This window comes from Haematobia irritans, chromosome 2 (assembly GCF_050003625.1).
Source record: "Haematobia irritans isolate KBUSLIRL chromosome 2, ASM5000362v1, whole genome shotgun sequence".
NCBI classification, from domain to species: Eukaryota; Metazoa; Arthropoda; class Insecta; order Diptera; family Muscidae; genus Haematobia; species Haematobia irritans.
The window spans coordinates 89,874,776-89,892,055 of record NC_134398.1 but is presented as its reverse complement, the minus strand read 5'-3'; positions in this window follow the sequence as shown (position 1 = coordinate 89,892,055).

Here is a 17,280-nt window from a genome sequence, read left to right as displayed (position 1 = left end):
TAAACAAAGCTATTCCTTAAAATGGGTTCAAGGAATTCTTGAGGCTGGAAAAAGGGAACGATCACCGGATGAGCTGCCATCCTCCAAAAGGGATCAAAGATCGTTTGCCTCAGTTGCTAAAGACAGCCTAGTGATGGCTATCATTAATAAAGGAGCATTGGACGGTATGGTTCCAAAGCAAAAATGGGGGGAAATTGAGAATGCTCTGTCTGTCGTCTACTCACAGGTGTTGGAAAAGTTTCCCGGTCCAGATCCTCGACACCAAGAGGCTGGTTGGAATCAAAGACGATTTAAGCTAGTCGCATTTGAGGACCAGAGGTCTATAGAATGTTTTAAAGCTGCTCTGATACTAATTGGTGAAGTTTGGGAAGGAGCTGCTCTAGAGTTAGTCGAGAAGAAAGACATACCGGCTAGACCTAGAGCACATGCGTGGATACCTGCAAACCCTTCTGACTGACCCTGAATCTATTTTAAATAGACTGAAACGATGCAACCCAGATCTTCCAACAGCTGATTGGAAGGTTGGCCGTTTGGATGAAGTGGATGGACCAAGACGGCATGCAGTGTTTATATTGAACACTCAGTCTTTGTCACATCTAGCAAAGTCCTAGGACGTGTATGTTATGGCTTTCATTATATCCAAATGAAGGTATACAAAAACGATCAACTAAAGGATTCAGAAATGGACAAGCCTCTGTATGAATCAGAAGTAAGCGGATCCTCTTGCGAAGTGGAATGAGATACCAAAGTTGATGACATGGATAGACACCGTATGCGAGAGGAGGTTTCTAATCCCTCAGAACTAACCAAAGTTGAACCTTTGGTTATTGCGAGAGTCACCGAGATCTCTGAAGAGGACATTCTTGATGAATCGATTGAAGCGGCTGATGTGACGGTTGTTGAAAATCTCTATGGTCCTACGGATCCTACAGATAAATCTTCATCATTGTAAGGCTGCATGTGCTGCCTTAAAAGTTCTCCTGATGAAAGGGGACATAGATATAGTTCTTATTCAAGAACCATATGTTTATAGAAACAAAATATGTGAATTAAGTACTCCGGGGTTCAAACTATTGCAGTATACTGGTAATGATGTAATTGCTAAAAACGAGCTTAACTTGTTTCTGCTTCCTTCAATGTGCAATGCAGACACTGTCGTTGCCAATTTAGAAATAGCCTAATGCAAATATTGGGTATCTTCGGTCTACATGGGACATGACAGGGAGATGCCTCCATGTGCCGTTAAGACCTTAGTGGAGGAGTCACTGAAAACAAAGACGAAACTCGTTATGGGATGCGATGCGAATGCGCATCATAGTATATGGGGAAGTAGTGATACTAATGCAAGGGGAGAGTCACTAATAGAGTTTATTTTGCGTACTAATCAGGTAGTTTGCAACAAGGGAGATGCACCAACCTTTGTCACTAAAAACAGGCAAGAAGTTTTGGACATCACCTTGGCCTCGCAAGAACTGAATGAAATGATATCTGAGTGACAGGTTTTAAGTGAACACAGCTTCTCAGATCATCGCTACATCAGTTTCAAATTTGATGTTCATATCACCAAGACATACCGCCACATGTTAGGAAAGCTGACTGGAATAGGTATAGAGAATGGTTCAATATGATGATACCGGAAATAACAGAGACAAATATCAGAAATGTGCAAGATATCGAACACGCAGTGGAGCGGATTACTAAGGCCTTCAACATCTCATTGAAAGCTGCATGCCCTAGAGGGAAGCCAAGGGGGAAAAATCGACCACCATGGTGGTCTACGGAATTAAGTAATATGAGGAAATCCTGCAGGAAGTTCTTTAACAAGGCGAAGTCCACTAGATCCCCTGAGGATTGGGACGCTTACAAGAAGAATCTGAGAGGATACAAGCGAGAACTGAGAAAGACTCAGCATAACTCTTGGAATGATTACTGCAGCAGTATTGAGAATACATCCGAGGCATCCACCAACTCCGCTCCAGGTTTCATTAAAACATCGGAGGGCAATTGGACAACGTCCAGTGAGGAGACGCTGGATGTTCTATTGGACACACATTTTCCTGGAAATCAGACGGTTGAACCATATTCAGTCGTTTCCTGTCGAGGAAATGGTATCGGAATCTAGAATAAGATGGGCGTTAAATAGCTTTGGACCATTCAAAACCCTCGGAATTACTCCGGCGGAGTTACAAGCAGTGACTGACAAAATTATCCCCTGGTTGTCGGCGATATATAAAGGATGCATCAACTTATCATATATCCCAGGAAAGTGGAGGGAAACAAAAGCGGTTTTCATACCTAAAGCGGGAAAAGCCTCTCACTCGAGGGCGAAGGATTTCCGACCAATCAGCTTATCCACATTCCTACTTAAGACTCTGGAGAGGATGATAGATATTTATCTTAGAACTAGCATCGATTCAAGTTTGTTCTCGAAACGACAGCATGCATACTCGAAGGGGAGGTCTACTGAGACCGCATTACATGAACTAGTCAGCTTTATTGAAAGCTCACTATCTGTCAAAGAATACACCATCGTGGCGTTTCTAGACATCGAAGGGGCGTTCAATAATGTCCATCCGAGCTCGATATTAAATGGACTGACAACTCTGAATGTTGATCCATGTATACTTAGGCTGTTAGACGAACTTCTAATGAAGAGACGTATTTCAGCCACACTAGGACAAGCAAACATACAAAGGTATGTGAACAGAGGCACTCCCCAAGGAGGAGTTCTATCACCTCTTCTTTGGAATGTTGCTATAAATAACCTTCTGGTTACCCTAGAAAAAGAAATGATAAAAGTGGTGGCATACACAGATGATGTGGCTCTAGCAGTCAGGGGAAAATTCCCATCCACAATCAGAGATATTATTCATATTTGAATTCTGTTTCATTCATACCTTGTATTTCTCAGTTTAGTTTTTGTTTGTAACTTAGTTTGAATAAACATCAATTGTTTTTATAAATATTCGTGTTTCATCAATTATTTCTGCTAACAAAGGTTATGGGCCCAGTGCCTTGAAAATTGAGCCAAATAAAAAAAGTGTATAATGGCGTCAGCGTTTAATATCGATAAATTGGAAGAAGGAAATTATGATGGATGGCGTTTACATATGAAAAGCCTTTTAATCCATACGGATCTTTGGGGATATGTATCAGGAGAAATTATTAAGCCGGAACAAAAAGAAGAATTGCAGGCATGGAGCAAACAAGACCAAAAGGCGTTGTCATCGATATATTTATGTATCAAAAGTGACCAATTGGATGTAGTTAAAAATTGCCAAACATCTCGAGAAGCATGGATGAAACTTGAACAAAAATTTCAATCTAGAGGACCATCGAGGAAAGTTTTACTATTTCGAAAGTTGCTATCAACAAAGATGAGAACAGGACAGCCAATGTATTATCATCAAATGCAATTTAATGATATCGTTGGAAAGCTTCAAGAAGTCGATATTTTTGTTCCTGATGAATTATTGGTAATTATAATGCTTAGCAGCTTACCGGAGGACTACGAAAATTTCGTAGTTGCAATGGAATCGAGAGATGTTTTGCCGTCGCTTGATATTCTAAACAACAAACTTTTGGAAGAATTTGAAAGGAAAAATTCTACAATTGGCGTTGAGGAAAATGCACAAATATTTATGTCAAAAAGCAAACAAGAACACTGCAAAATGTGCACAGGTGAGAATAAATATAAGAATTTTAAATGCTTCAAATGTGGGAAAATCGGCCACATCGCTCGCGAATGCTGTAAGAATTCATATGAATCAAATGCCATGCTCCACGGACAATATATTCATAATCTTTCGGATGTCAATTGGGTATTTGATAGTGGCGCAACTTGTCATATGTGTTGCACTCGAAAAAATGTTGTTAAGTTTCGTGCTCATAAAGAACGCATTGAGCTGGCAGGAGGATACTACATTTTCTCTGAAGGCATTTGTGATGTAAATATCTCTACTCAGAATGGAGAAGACCTTGTTTTGAAGGACGTACTTTTCGTTCCAAAAATAAAATACAATTTCATCAGTATTTCAAAGTTGTCTGAAGAGAATCAAATTGCAACATTTCTTAAATATAAGGTTGAGATTAGAAATCAAATGAACAAGGTTATACTGACTGTCACAAAAAGTGGTCAGCTATATATTTGTAATAATAAAAAAATTCAACAAATTTATAGTATGTGTTCGGAGGACAATTTCATGAAATGGCATCAAAGATTGGGCCATCTTAATATTCAAAGTATTGTTGAATTATCGAATAAGGGGATGGTACACGGCATGCATTTGGGAAGTGCCCCAAAAAATTTTACTTGCGAGACGTGTTTAAAAGCAAAGATTTATGTTCAACCTTTTCCGAAAGCATCAATATATCGTGCGAAAGAGTGTCTCGAGTTGGTTCACACGGATGTCTGTGGACCTATGAGAGTGACATCTGCTGGCGGATCTAGATATTTCGTTCTATTTATAAATGATTTTACTAGAATGATGTTTGTATATTTTATGAAACATAAAAACGAAGTCTACAATGCATTCCAGGATTTTATATCCACAGCTGAAAGACAAACATCCAAGAAACTTAAGGTCATAAGAAGTGACAATGGACCAGAATATTTGAGCAAAGAATTTTCTGTTAATCTAAAAAACTTGGGCATCAAAAGGCAATTTTCGGTAGAGTACACACCTCAGCAAAATGGAGTTGCGGAGAGGGCAAATCGTACAGTTGTAGAGATGGCTCGCTGCATGCTAATTCAGTCCAACTTAAATGAGAATCTATGGGGAGAAGCAGTAGGTACTGCTGTGTACTTAAGAAATCGGAGCCCATCCAAATCGTTAGGCGATAAAACTCCTATCGAGTTATGGAGCGGCATAAAACCCTCTGTATCGCATTTGAATGTTTTTGGTTGCAAAGCTGTCATGCTTGATAAAAGGCCTGGGAAGTCTAAATTTTCCCCGAAAGGAATTGACTGTGTGTTAACAGGTTACTCAAATGAATCAAAAGCTTATCGCCTGTTTGATTTAAAAACCAATAAACTTTTTAAAAGCCGTGACGTTAAATTTATAGAGAGTTCAGTTGATATGATGAGTACTGATTATAGCATTTTCCCTCAATATGTAGCAGAAAATTGTGGGAGTGACGTGGTAAACGTTGAACATTTTATTAAAAGAAATCAAGAAATAGGAACAGATGATCAAAGTACAACACAATCATTAATAGGGGATGCAGCGAACATTGAGGTGGAGTTGGAGGCTCAACAGTTATGTGGTGGAAATAGTGAAAATACAAATAAAGTTGATGGTAAAATGTTAAGATCTGGAAAATTTATTTCCTCAAACCAACTACAGATTGCGCTAAATAACGAGGTAAAAATTCCGCAAAATGTTACAGAAGCTTTGTCTGGAGTTAATAGTAACAAGTGGGCACAAGCTATGAAGGATGAGTATGAATTACTACTTTCAAAGAATACTTGGAAATTAGTAGATAAACCTGCTAGTGAACCTAAGAACAAATGGGTATTTGCAATCAAAGAGGACAGGAATGGAAATGTAGAGCGATATAAGGCACGTCTTGTTGCGAAGGGTTGCGGTCAAAAATATGGAGTTAATTATACCGAAACATTTTCGCCAGTTACAAGATATTCGACTATTAGAACAATGTTGGCTTTAGCCGTAGAAAATAAGTTATTAGTGCATCACATGGACGTTACTACGGCATATTTAAATGGAGAGTTAGATGAAAATATATACATGTGTCAACCTGAAGGATTGATTGATCCCGAACATCCCGAAAAAGTGTGCAAACTTAAAAAATCAATTTATGGACTAAAGCAGTCTGGGCGCAAATGGAACGAAAAATTGGACGCAGCTCTTAAAGGAATTGGATTTAGTCGCTGCATAGTTGATCAATGTACGTACGTTATGAATAGAAAGAATGTGTTCAATATCATAGTTATTTACGTAGATGATTTACTTTTATTTTGCTCTAATGAAAATACTATGCAATTTATAAAGACATCCACAGCACGAGAATTTGATATCGTTGACAAGGGTCCAGTAAATTATTTCCTGGGGATGGAAGTTGATAGGAAAGAATCTACTGGTCTTATATATTTGTCCCAAACGAAAATGATAATGGATTTATTGAAACAAAACAACATGCAAGACACAAGAAGATGTAAAACTCCTTTAGACCCAGGTTCAAATTTTAAAAAATGCAACGATTGTTCAAATTGCCAAAAAGTTGATAAAACAATGTACCAATCTCTTATCGGTTCATTAATGTACATCGCCATTTGTACTCGTCCTGATATACTTCATGCTGTTAACAAGTTGTCCCAATTCAATACAAATCCACATGTTGAACATTTGCAGGGAGCTAAACATATTGCATGTCATAGCTTACTGTGATTTTAAATGACAATATTTGAATTCTGTTTCATTCATACCTTGTATTTCTCAGTTTAGTTTTTGTTTGTAACTTAGTTTGAATAAACATCAATTGTTTTTATAAATATTCGTGTTTCATCAATTATTTCTGCTAACAAATGGTCTTGGGGTAAATCCTGCAAAGACAGAATTAGTCATGTACTGCAAAGATCGCAAAACTCCCACGGTTAGGCCCATTTCCTTAGGGGGTATTGAAATTTCCTTTGGTGAGTGTGCAAATACCTTGGCGTTATGTTGGACAGGAAGCTGAATTTTAAGCTTAATATTGAAGAAAGGGCGAGAAAAGCAACGGCAGCTTTGTACTCGTGCAAAAAGGCAATAGGAAAAAAGTGGAGACTAAAACCAAAAATTGTGCATTGGCTATACACGGCAGTGGTTAGACCTATAATGCTATATGGTGTTGTAGTCTGGTGGACGGCACTTCACCAGCCAACAAGTTTAGACAAAGTTCAGCGTAACGTGTTTGTGTATCTCAGGCGCATTCAGCAAGACAGGAACAAATTCCCTGTCATGCTGCATCTATTGCCTTTAGACATTTTGGCCAAACAGTCAGCTGTAACAACGGCTGTGCGTTTGCGCGAGCTATCGCTGTGGTCGGAAAAAAGTTACGACCACAGTTCGGTCCTCAAAATAATGCCAGATGTGCCAAACGTAGTGGATTACACTTTGGCGAGTCCACTTTTCGACAAAAAGTTTGAGACTCTAATCCCCAACAGTGAGGCGTGGTGCACACATACCCCGGGGAATAAAGAATATATAGATTTCTACACTGATGGCTCCAAATTGGATAGACAAGTGGGTTTCGGAGTATATTCTAATGGTCTGGAACTTCGAATAGCGAAAAGATTACCTAATCACTGTAGTGTTTTTCAGGCTGAAATATTAGCAATAAGAGAGGTGGCGAATTGGCTGAGAAGTAATGTTCCAAAAAATGTGGACATTAATATATACTCAGACAGTCAACCTGCAATAAAATCCTTGGACTCTGTGTTCCTCAACTCGAAAAACGGCCATCGACTGTCGCAAATCTCTCAATGAGTTGGCTGAGCAGTACAATATTCACCTAATATGGGTGAATAGCCATAGGAACATACCGGGGAACTGCGAAGTGGATGAGTTGGCAAGGCTAGGGACTACCTTACATATTCCAGGGGAACTAGAATCTGTTGGTATGCCCTGGACACCTTCAAGCTCATGCCGCGTGAGAAGGCTGTTATGATGGCAAATGTTCGATGAGAGAATTGCAAGGGCTGTAACGACACCAAGCAAATATGGCCCCATTTAAACTTAAACCGCAAACTAGATATGCTAGTGTTTTCGAGACGTCAGATATCACTCCTGATATCTGCTATAACGGGTCGCTGCCTGATAGGCGATTTTGCAAAAACTATTGGCGCGAAGTATAATGACTATTGTAGGAGCTGTCATGATGCGGAGGAAAAGGAATCAATTAAACACCTCTTGTGTGAGTGTCCTGCATTTTGTGTAAAGCGCAAGCAACTTTTAGGAGCATATAGCTTCAGATTACTGGCGGATCTGGAAAAAGTTAACTTAAGCAGTCTGCTAATGTTTTTGGAACAATCTGGTTGGTTCAACGAAGAAAAATAATCTAGAAGGTTCATCGGTTAAAACTAGAAGTGCCCATATGTAATAGGTACTTTTAGTTAATGTGGTATCACCAGGGCTGTGGAGTCGAGCCAATTTTGCTCGACTCCGACTCGAGCATTTTTAATCAGCTCGACTCCGACTCCGGGTAATATAACTAAATCTCATTTTAATACCACTAATTTGTAGTTCTATTGTGGGGATACCGTAAGTGGTTCGATATAAAGTATCGTATTTAATTATGTGTGCAAAAAAAGGTCTTAATTTCACATTAGATGCCAATTGAACTCTATATTTCAAATTTAGGGCAATGTTTAATAAATAAAATAATGATATAAATACCCATTATAATATGAGAAGATACCAACAGTATATGTATTCGTGGACCAAAATTATTGATACTATCTCAAATCCTTTAAATTTGTTGCGAGCTATATAAAGGTTTATATTCCCATATGCATGAATTTGAATCTGAATCGATTTAGACAAAATTTTACATACTTCTACAAAATCTATGTACTTAAAATTTAAATCTAACGTTATGGGACGTAACACAATTTTAACAAAAAATAAAAATGCAAGGAAAGTCTAAAGTCGGGCGGGCCGATTATAATATACTCTGCACAACTTTGTATTTAGATCTACATTTTGATAAAATCTCAAATCAGACTTCTACAAAATCTCGGGCAATATTTGGGAAATATTTATAAATAATTGTTTAGATAATTTCGCAAACATGCATTTATGATTCATTCATTGAAAAAATTGAAAATTTGAGTTATTTCTACAAGTTTTCGACTTAGCAGTGAGTATCAGTGAGTATACAATTTTGGAAAAATTTTTGTTTAGTAAATAAAATTTTGCAAAATTTTATATAGAAATAAAATTTTGCAAAATTTTCTATAGAAACAAAATTTTGACCAAATTTTCTATAGAAATAAAATTTTGGCTAAATTTTATATAGAAAAAAATATTTCTATAGTAATAAAATTTTGAATACATTTTTTATAGCAGTGAGCATCAGTAAGAAAAAACAAATTGAGAAAATTTGCTATAGAAATAAAATTTGACAATTTTTTCTTATAGAAATAAAATTTTGAAAAAATTATCAATAAAAATACAATTTTAGAAAAAATTTTATGTAGTAAATAAAATTCAGCAAAATATTCTACAGAAACAAAATTTTGACTAAATTTTCTATAGAAATAAAATTTTGACCAAAGTTTCTAATAAAAAAATCTATGACTATAAAATTTTGGCAAAATTTTCTATAGAAATAAAATTTTGACTTAAATTTTCATAGAAATAAAATTATCAATAGAAATAAAATTTTGAAAAAATTTTGGTGTAACAAACAAAATTTTGCAAAATTTTCCATAGAAATACAATTTTGACTAAATTTTCTATAGAAAAAAATATTTCTATAGTAATAAAATTTTGAATAAATTTTGTATAGAATTACAATTTTGACAAAATGTGCTATAGAAAGAAAATTTTGACAACACTTTTTATAGAAATAACATTTGGACAAAATTTACTATGTTATAAAAAACAACTTTGAAAAAATTTTCTGTCAATATTCCACATATGTATATGGCCTAAAAATAAAATTAAAAAAAAAAATAATCTCGATTGTTGTAAATATTTCAAATAAATTGATATGGGCATTAAAATGGATCGATCCATCCCATCTGCTAGTCTAACATTCTAGGAAACATAAAAAGATAGCCGTAATTGGAAGTTGATTTTCATTTACAATCATGCTGTACATTGATCGAATGAATAACGCAATGGAAACTTATTTGCGTAAAAACTTGCTTAGTTACAAACAGCGTTGCCAGAATTGTTTCACAAAAAACCGCTAGATTTGTCCAATAAACTAGCCAAAAAAAGCTAAAAAATTTTAAAAAATAGCTAGAAAAAAAGCTAAAATTTTTTGTATCAAAAGTCACATTTTTGATTGAAATTTAACAAACTTAAAGGATTTATTTCACTTAAAATGCATATTATTTTAATTGTATTCATTTTAATTCAATTTCTGTGAGACTGTAAGAAAATTTAAGTCATATTAACTCTGTTTGCGTACTCGATACATTTTGATTACTATCACAAATTTTTACTGGAAGTCATTCGTTTATATTTCCTAGTAAAAACATTTTTCCCAGTAAACTTGCAATTGCCAGCTGGTTAATCATCAACAAGTCCAATGTGCGATATATTGCATAATGTCACATAGAACTGCATTAGAAAATATCAATATATTTCGTTTTAACTGAATTAATGATAAATTCGTGAACGAGAACACTTCTCCTAATTTTACCCAAGAGAATAAAACCCATTCTAACTGTCTTGCAAGTTTATATTGAATAACTTTTATTCGAAAATTTCCCATACAAACCTATTGTTGTCCAATTTTCGTAAATGTAAATCCATTCCATTAATATAGAGATTTGTTTTGATCCTATAACTACGAATTTTTTCATTGCATTTTTTGATGTTAAAAAAATAATACCACATTCAAAACTTTATTTCCTTAATTATTTCTATATTCGGTTCCAAAGATTTTGTACACTAATGATTTTGGTATTGATTCCGAGTCAAATTTGAATATAAATATTCGTTTTTTCAGCTTTTTCTTCATGAGCTATCACAGTGCTTTAAAAACGTGCTAACGACAACTTAAATTTCCAAATTCAGACTCGACTTTAAGTAGAAATTATTCTATGTATACGTTTTTAAAATAAAATGTTGAAAAACCTCTTCTATTTCTGAACGCTATTTTGGTTTGTGGTCAAGATACAAAAACTCCACAAATTTAAAGACTATTTCATTCATTTTAAGAATTTTTTAGAATTGACCCTAGCCTTCTTTCATGAAAAGATATCCATTTTTAAGTTGAATCACTTAACTATAAGGACAAAAAGAATTTATCGGCTATTGGACAAGGAAAACAGTTTATATAAGAGAAATTCACAAATGCTATTATAACCAAAATTCGCGTTCGTATTTTAAGGAAATGAAATCTTTGGCCTCACAACAATATTTTTTCAATGTACAAAGCAATTCACATCTACTATTTTAATTTAGTTATATCATAATAAACGAGTCAAATGCTAATATTCCTAATAATTTACTGACAGTTTATATAAGGAATTGAAATATGTGGAAAACCTTATTCTGACAGCAAGGCTTAGATAAAAACGAAGTTTTATCCATATTTCAATAGGAACATGTCGAAAATAAAAAAAAGCCAAAAATAGCTAAAAGGGGCATGAAAAAAAGCCAGAAAAAAAGCTAAAAGCTAAATGCATTTTTTTCCCGCTAAATGTCTTCAAAAAAAGCCAAATCTAGCGGGAAAAAAGCTAAATTGGCAACGCTGGTTACAAAAATCTGAAATGTTTTAAATAATTTGGTTTAGCCGGAGTCGAGCAAAATTTTTACGACTCCAGCAAAATCTTCAGACTCCGACACAGCGTTGCCAGAATTGTTTCACCAAAAACCGCTAGATTTGCCCAAAAAAAATAGCTAAAAAAAGCTAACAAATGCTAAAAAATAGCTAGAAAAAAAGCTAAATTTTTTGTATTGAAATTTAACAAACTTAAAGACTGTAATAATATCTAAGGCATATTAGATCTGTTTGCGTATTCGATACATTTTGATTACTATCACAAATTTTTTACTGGAAGTCCTTCGTTTTGTTGGAGCTACCTTCCCAACACCTCTATTTTATTTACTTGTTATTTTAAAATATTAAATGATCTAAGCATGCTTTGGATTTGGTAAAAAAATGATTTGTCATTTTTTTAAATAAAATTTTAGTTTGGATTTGAAATTGTGAAAAATTCGAAATACATTACTTTTATTTAAATTGTAGAAAATACCTATAGTTTACATTTCCCAGTAAAAACATTTTCCTTTTGTTCATGAGCTATCAAAGTGCTTTAAAAACGTGCTAACGCCAACTTAAATTTCCAAATTCAGACTCGACTTCAAGTAGAAATTATTGTATATATACGTTTTTAAAATAAAGTGTTGCAAAAATCTTCTATTTTTGAACGCTATTTTGGTTTGTGGTTAAGATGCAAAAACTCCTCACATTTAAAGACTATTTCATTAATTCTTCCTTCTTTCATGAAAACATACCCATTTTTAAGTTGAATCACTCAATTATAAGGACAAAACGACTTTATCGTCTTTTGGACAAGGAAAACAGTTTATATAAAAGAAATTCACAAATGCTATTATAACCAAAATTCGCGTTCGTATTTTAAGGAGACGACAATATTTTTTCAGTGCACAAAGCTATTCACGTCTACTATTTTAATTTAGTAATATCGTAATAACTTTAGAATATTATAATAACATAAAAAGGATAAACGAGTCAAATGATAATATTCCCAATAATTTACTGACAGTTTATCTAACAAATTTGTATGGTCATAGTAGATTTAAAGTTTACGATAACTTTTATGTATATAATGAGAAAACTTTACAACAAGGTGTACTTGCTACAAAAATGCCCGCATAATGGCTGGACTCATTATTAATGTTTCAACTGAGCTTTGAAATATGTGGAAACCCTTATACTTGCAGCAAGGCTTAGATAAAAACGCTGATTTTTCCATATTTCAATAGAAACATGTCGAAAATAAAAAAGCCAAAAATAGCTAAAAGGGTCATGAAAAAAAGCCAGAAAAAAAGCTAAAAGCTAAATGCATTTTTTTCCCGCTAAACGTCTTCAAAAAAAGCCAAATCTAGCGGGAAAAAAGCTAAATTGGCAACGCTGCTCCGACACCTGCTCCACAGCACTGGGTATCACAATGGGCTGAATAGTCTAAGTAAGTCTGAATCTTAATCGGGCTGCCACTTTAACCTAACCTAACCTAAATCCAGCAAGAAATCATTTGTTCATCTAATTTAGTTATACGACACGATGATATTGGGCAAGTCATCTCAAAAGTTTATTTGATATATCAAAGATAGGATATGCATTCCATGATAATTTCAAGATTTACTAAATTAGTATGTATAATTTCAGACTTGAATTCAAATGTAATACTCACTCCAGTATAATACAAAAAATCAAAGTATACTTCTAGGCATAAATAAAAAACACCTTACATTCAGAGGTGAGTTTGGCTAAACAAGTTCAGTACTTAGTTACGACAACCACCAGTGATTAGTACTTAGCTTGACCAGCAACCACAGAAAACTTTTGAAGTGAGCTTTAATCAAGTCATAAAGCAAAAGCAATAGTGGATGACGTTTTGCGAGCCAACACAATTGAGTGTAGAGTAAGATGACTTTTGTTTATTTATCTACTCACAGGTTAAAGCGCCTTTTCTCTTTGTTTACAAAGACGAAACAACAAAACTGGAATCACTTGCTTTGGTTTCAATGCTTTTCAATTTTATAAAACAGCAGCTTTCAGCACAAAATATCTCGAAACGAATATTACGAGTAGATTGCAAAAGCTTTAATTCACAATTTAGCATAGTTTTTAGTACCAACAAAGCGGTGTATCTACAAAGAATTTTAATTTTATTTGGAGCAGCTTAAAAACACGCCCACACAATGTAACAACTTTAATGTACCATATGTCGTGGACAACACAAAATACTGGAGTGTAAAAAGTTTGCTTCGCTGAGTGTTACTAACAGGTGGAGTGAAGTCAAAAGGCTGAGGTTATGTTTTTCTTGTCTTGGTACTGGACATTCAAGCAGAAATTGCCGCCGCCGTAAGGAGTGTCCCATAGATGGTTGTCAAAGGAAACATCACAAACTTTTGCATGAAAATCAGCAGAACGTTTTAAGCGAAAATAGTTTAAATTCAAATGATACTGGTGAGGAATAAAACAAATGTTGACTTTGAATTTTATTACACCATAAGGTAGATTTATTAAAAATTCTGTTGAAGACCTAATTCGCGAGCTGTTCACTTGTTTCAATCAATGGGCGAAGCTAAAGTGATTTTTGATTTCATTGTTCAATTCTAGTGTACCAAATTTAAAGCGGTACTTCATTCATTATTTTATCAATGATATTTCAAAGTCATTCATATTTTCTACATACGTATAAAGTATTGCTTAAGCTTACTCTTTTTCATGCATAGGTTTACATTCATTGATATTAACAGTTTTGAAAGCAACAACAACATATTCATATTAGTAAAGTAATATAAAAACAACAATAACAATACTCATTGAGAATCATTCTACGTGAGATTATTAAAGTGACAAGTGCAATGAGTATAATTATGAATGAGAACAAAGTGTTATATTTATGAATGAGAGCAATGTGTTATACACAACGAGAAATATATAACAAATAGACAGCTAAACATGAATGAAGTAAATAATAATAAATTTGAAGCGAGCACAGTGTGGATTAAAAGTACGTTCACCACCAGATACATTAAGTGAACCCAGTGTTGAACGTGTTTTAAGTTGCGTCTCTAGTGTTCGTACAAAAAATGATCTACTTTTCCGGGTGCTACCAGTGACTTTGCATGGACCGAATTGTGTTGTGGAAACCTATGCACTTTTCGATGAAGGTTCTTCGATTACATTGATTGATAGTTCACTGGTAAAACAACTTCGACTCAAAGGCCGTCAAAGCAATTTGAATTTATGTTAGTACGGCGGAAAATCTCAAGAAGTCGCCATGATTGTCGACCTCCACATTAGTGCTGTTAACAAGAGAAGGAAGTTTGCGTTAAATGGGTTAGGGTGGGTTGTTTTTGGCCAGGTGAGTGGAAGGCAGTCTACAAGTCGCACCTGTTTGTTGGCAACACTGACAGATCAAAATTTTGATAATTTGGTAAAATGCTACTGCGAAACGGAAAATTTTGGTGCCAAGGCTCTTCCTGCCTTAGAGTCTAATGACGATTTACGTGCTAGAGAGTGGCTCAAAAGATCAAGGAAGAAGGTAGCAGGGAGATATCAGTCCCGACTACTGTGGCGTGAGGATGATGTAGTAAAGGGTGATTTGTTAAGAGCTTGATAACTTTTAAAAAAAAAAAAACGCATAAAATTTGCAAAATCTCATCGGTTCTTTATTTGAAACGTTAGATTGGTCCATGACATTTACTTTTTGAAGATAATTTCATTTAAATGTTGACCGCGGCTGCGTCTTAGGTGGTCCATTCGGAAGGTCCAATTTTGGGCAACTTTTTCGAGCATTTCGGCCGGAATAGCCCGAATTTCTTCGGAAATGTTGTCTTCCAAAGCTGGAATAGTTGCTGGCTTATTTCTGTAGACTTTAGACTTGACGTAGCCCCACAAAAAATAGTCTAAAGGCGTCAAATCGCATGATCTTGGTGGCCAACTTACCGGTCCATTTCTTGAGATGAATTGTTCTCCGAAGTTTTCCCTCAAAATGGCCATAGAATCGCGAGCTGTGTGGCATGTAGCGCCATCTTGTTGAAACCACATGTCAACCAAGTTCAGTTCTTCCATTTTTGGCAACAAAAAGTTTGTTAGCATCGAACGATAGCGATCGCCATTCACCGTAACGTTGCGTCCAACAGCATCTTTGAAAAAATACGGTCCAATGATTCCACCAGCGTACAAACCACACCAAACAGTGCATTTTTCGGGATGCATGGGCAGTTCTTGAACGGCTTCTGGTTGCTCTTCACTCCAAATGCGGCAATTTTGCTTATTTACGTAGCCATTCAACCAGAAATGAGCCTCATCGCTGAACAAAATTTGTCGATAAAAAAGCGGATTTTCTGCCAACTTTTCTAGGGCCCATTCACTGAAAATTCGACGTTGTGGCTCGTTAGTAAGTCTATTCATGATGAAATGTCAAAGCATACTGAGCATCTTTCTCTTTGACACTATGTCTGAAATCCCACGTGATCTGTCAAATACTAATGCATGAAAATCCTAACCTCAAAAGAATCACCCTTTACTACCAGATAGTTATTCCATGGCATTCAATCGATTAATTGGCATCGAAAGAAAAATGAAACGAAGTCCTGAGTTTGGTGCCGCCTACAAAGCTATAATCAAGGACTACATAAAGAATGTTCTAAATTTTCTCAGAGGACATGGTTTCTTCCCCATTTTGGAGTTTATAATCCCAACAAGCCTGGAAAGATACGATTCGTTTTGACGCCGCCGCCACAGAAGAAGGAATATCTCTTAACTCGAAGTTATTAAAGGGTCCCCAACAGTACAAACCACTGCCATCGATATTATTTAATTTTCGAGTTGGTGCCGTTGCTGTATGCGGAGATATAAAAAGAGATGTTCCAACTAATCATCGTGGCTCAAGAAGATAGATGCTCCCAAAGGTTTTTGTGGCGTGAAAATGAAAATTATACCCCTGATGTTTTCGAAATGGTCGTGATGACATTTGGTGCAGCTCGTTCACCGTGTATTGCTCAATCACCCTTATTCCTGAAGTCGCCCTCACTCTCGCCGTCGCTTTTTGTCGTCTGTCGCTTTTAAGTCGCCTCGTCATTCATTTGGTATTCCTGCGAAGTGGCGACGGCGACGACGACGATTACTTTTTGTACCAATTACAATACTCGGTAATAAAAGGCCGATATCACTAGAAAACAATCAGCTGATGTGCAAAAAATAATTTTAATTTTTTCGTTTTAAAATATCTTTATTTCTGACGCAATTCTAAGTCGGAGAATTAAGAAAAAATATTTAATTTGACGCGGAAAAAATGTGGATATATATTCGAGGACAGTTTAAGCTTCCAAAACTACAAAAATGGCTATGACGCTGAGATCAATGGCACAAGGATCATCTTGAAAGAAAACAATCAGCTGATGTGCAAAACTGAATTTTAATTATTTGCGTTTAAAATGCTGTTTGTTTGTAATCCAAAGTTGACTTGGAAAATCAAAATAAATGATACATTTGACTCGGGAAATGATTTAGATATCTACATTAGGACAATAACAACATCCGGCATATACAATTGGAACGACGTTGACATTATGTGTCCAAGGATCATTCAAAGTTCGACACAATTGTTACCTAAGTTTGGTGCTAAATGGGAGCCACCGTGGTGCAATGGTTAGCATGCCCGCCTTGCATACACAAGGTCGTGGGTTCGATTCCTGCTTCGACCGAACACCAAAAAGTTTTTCAACGGTGGATTATCCCACCTCAGTAATGCTGGTGACATTTCTGAGGGTTTCAAAGCTTCTCTAAGTGGTTTCACAGCAATGTGGAACGCCGTTCGGACTCGGCTATAAAAAGGAGGTC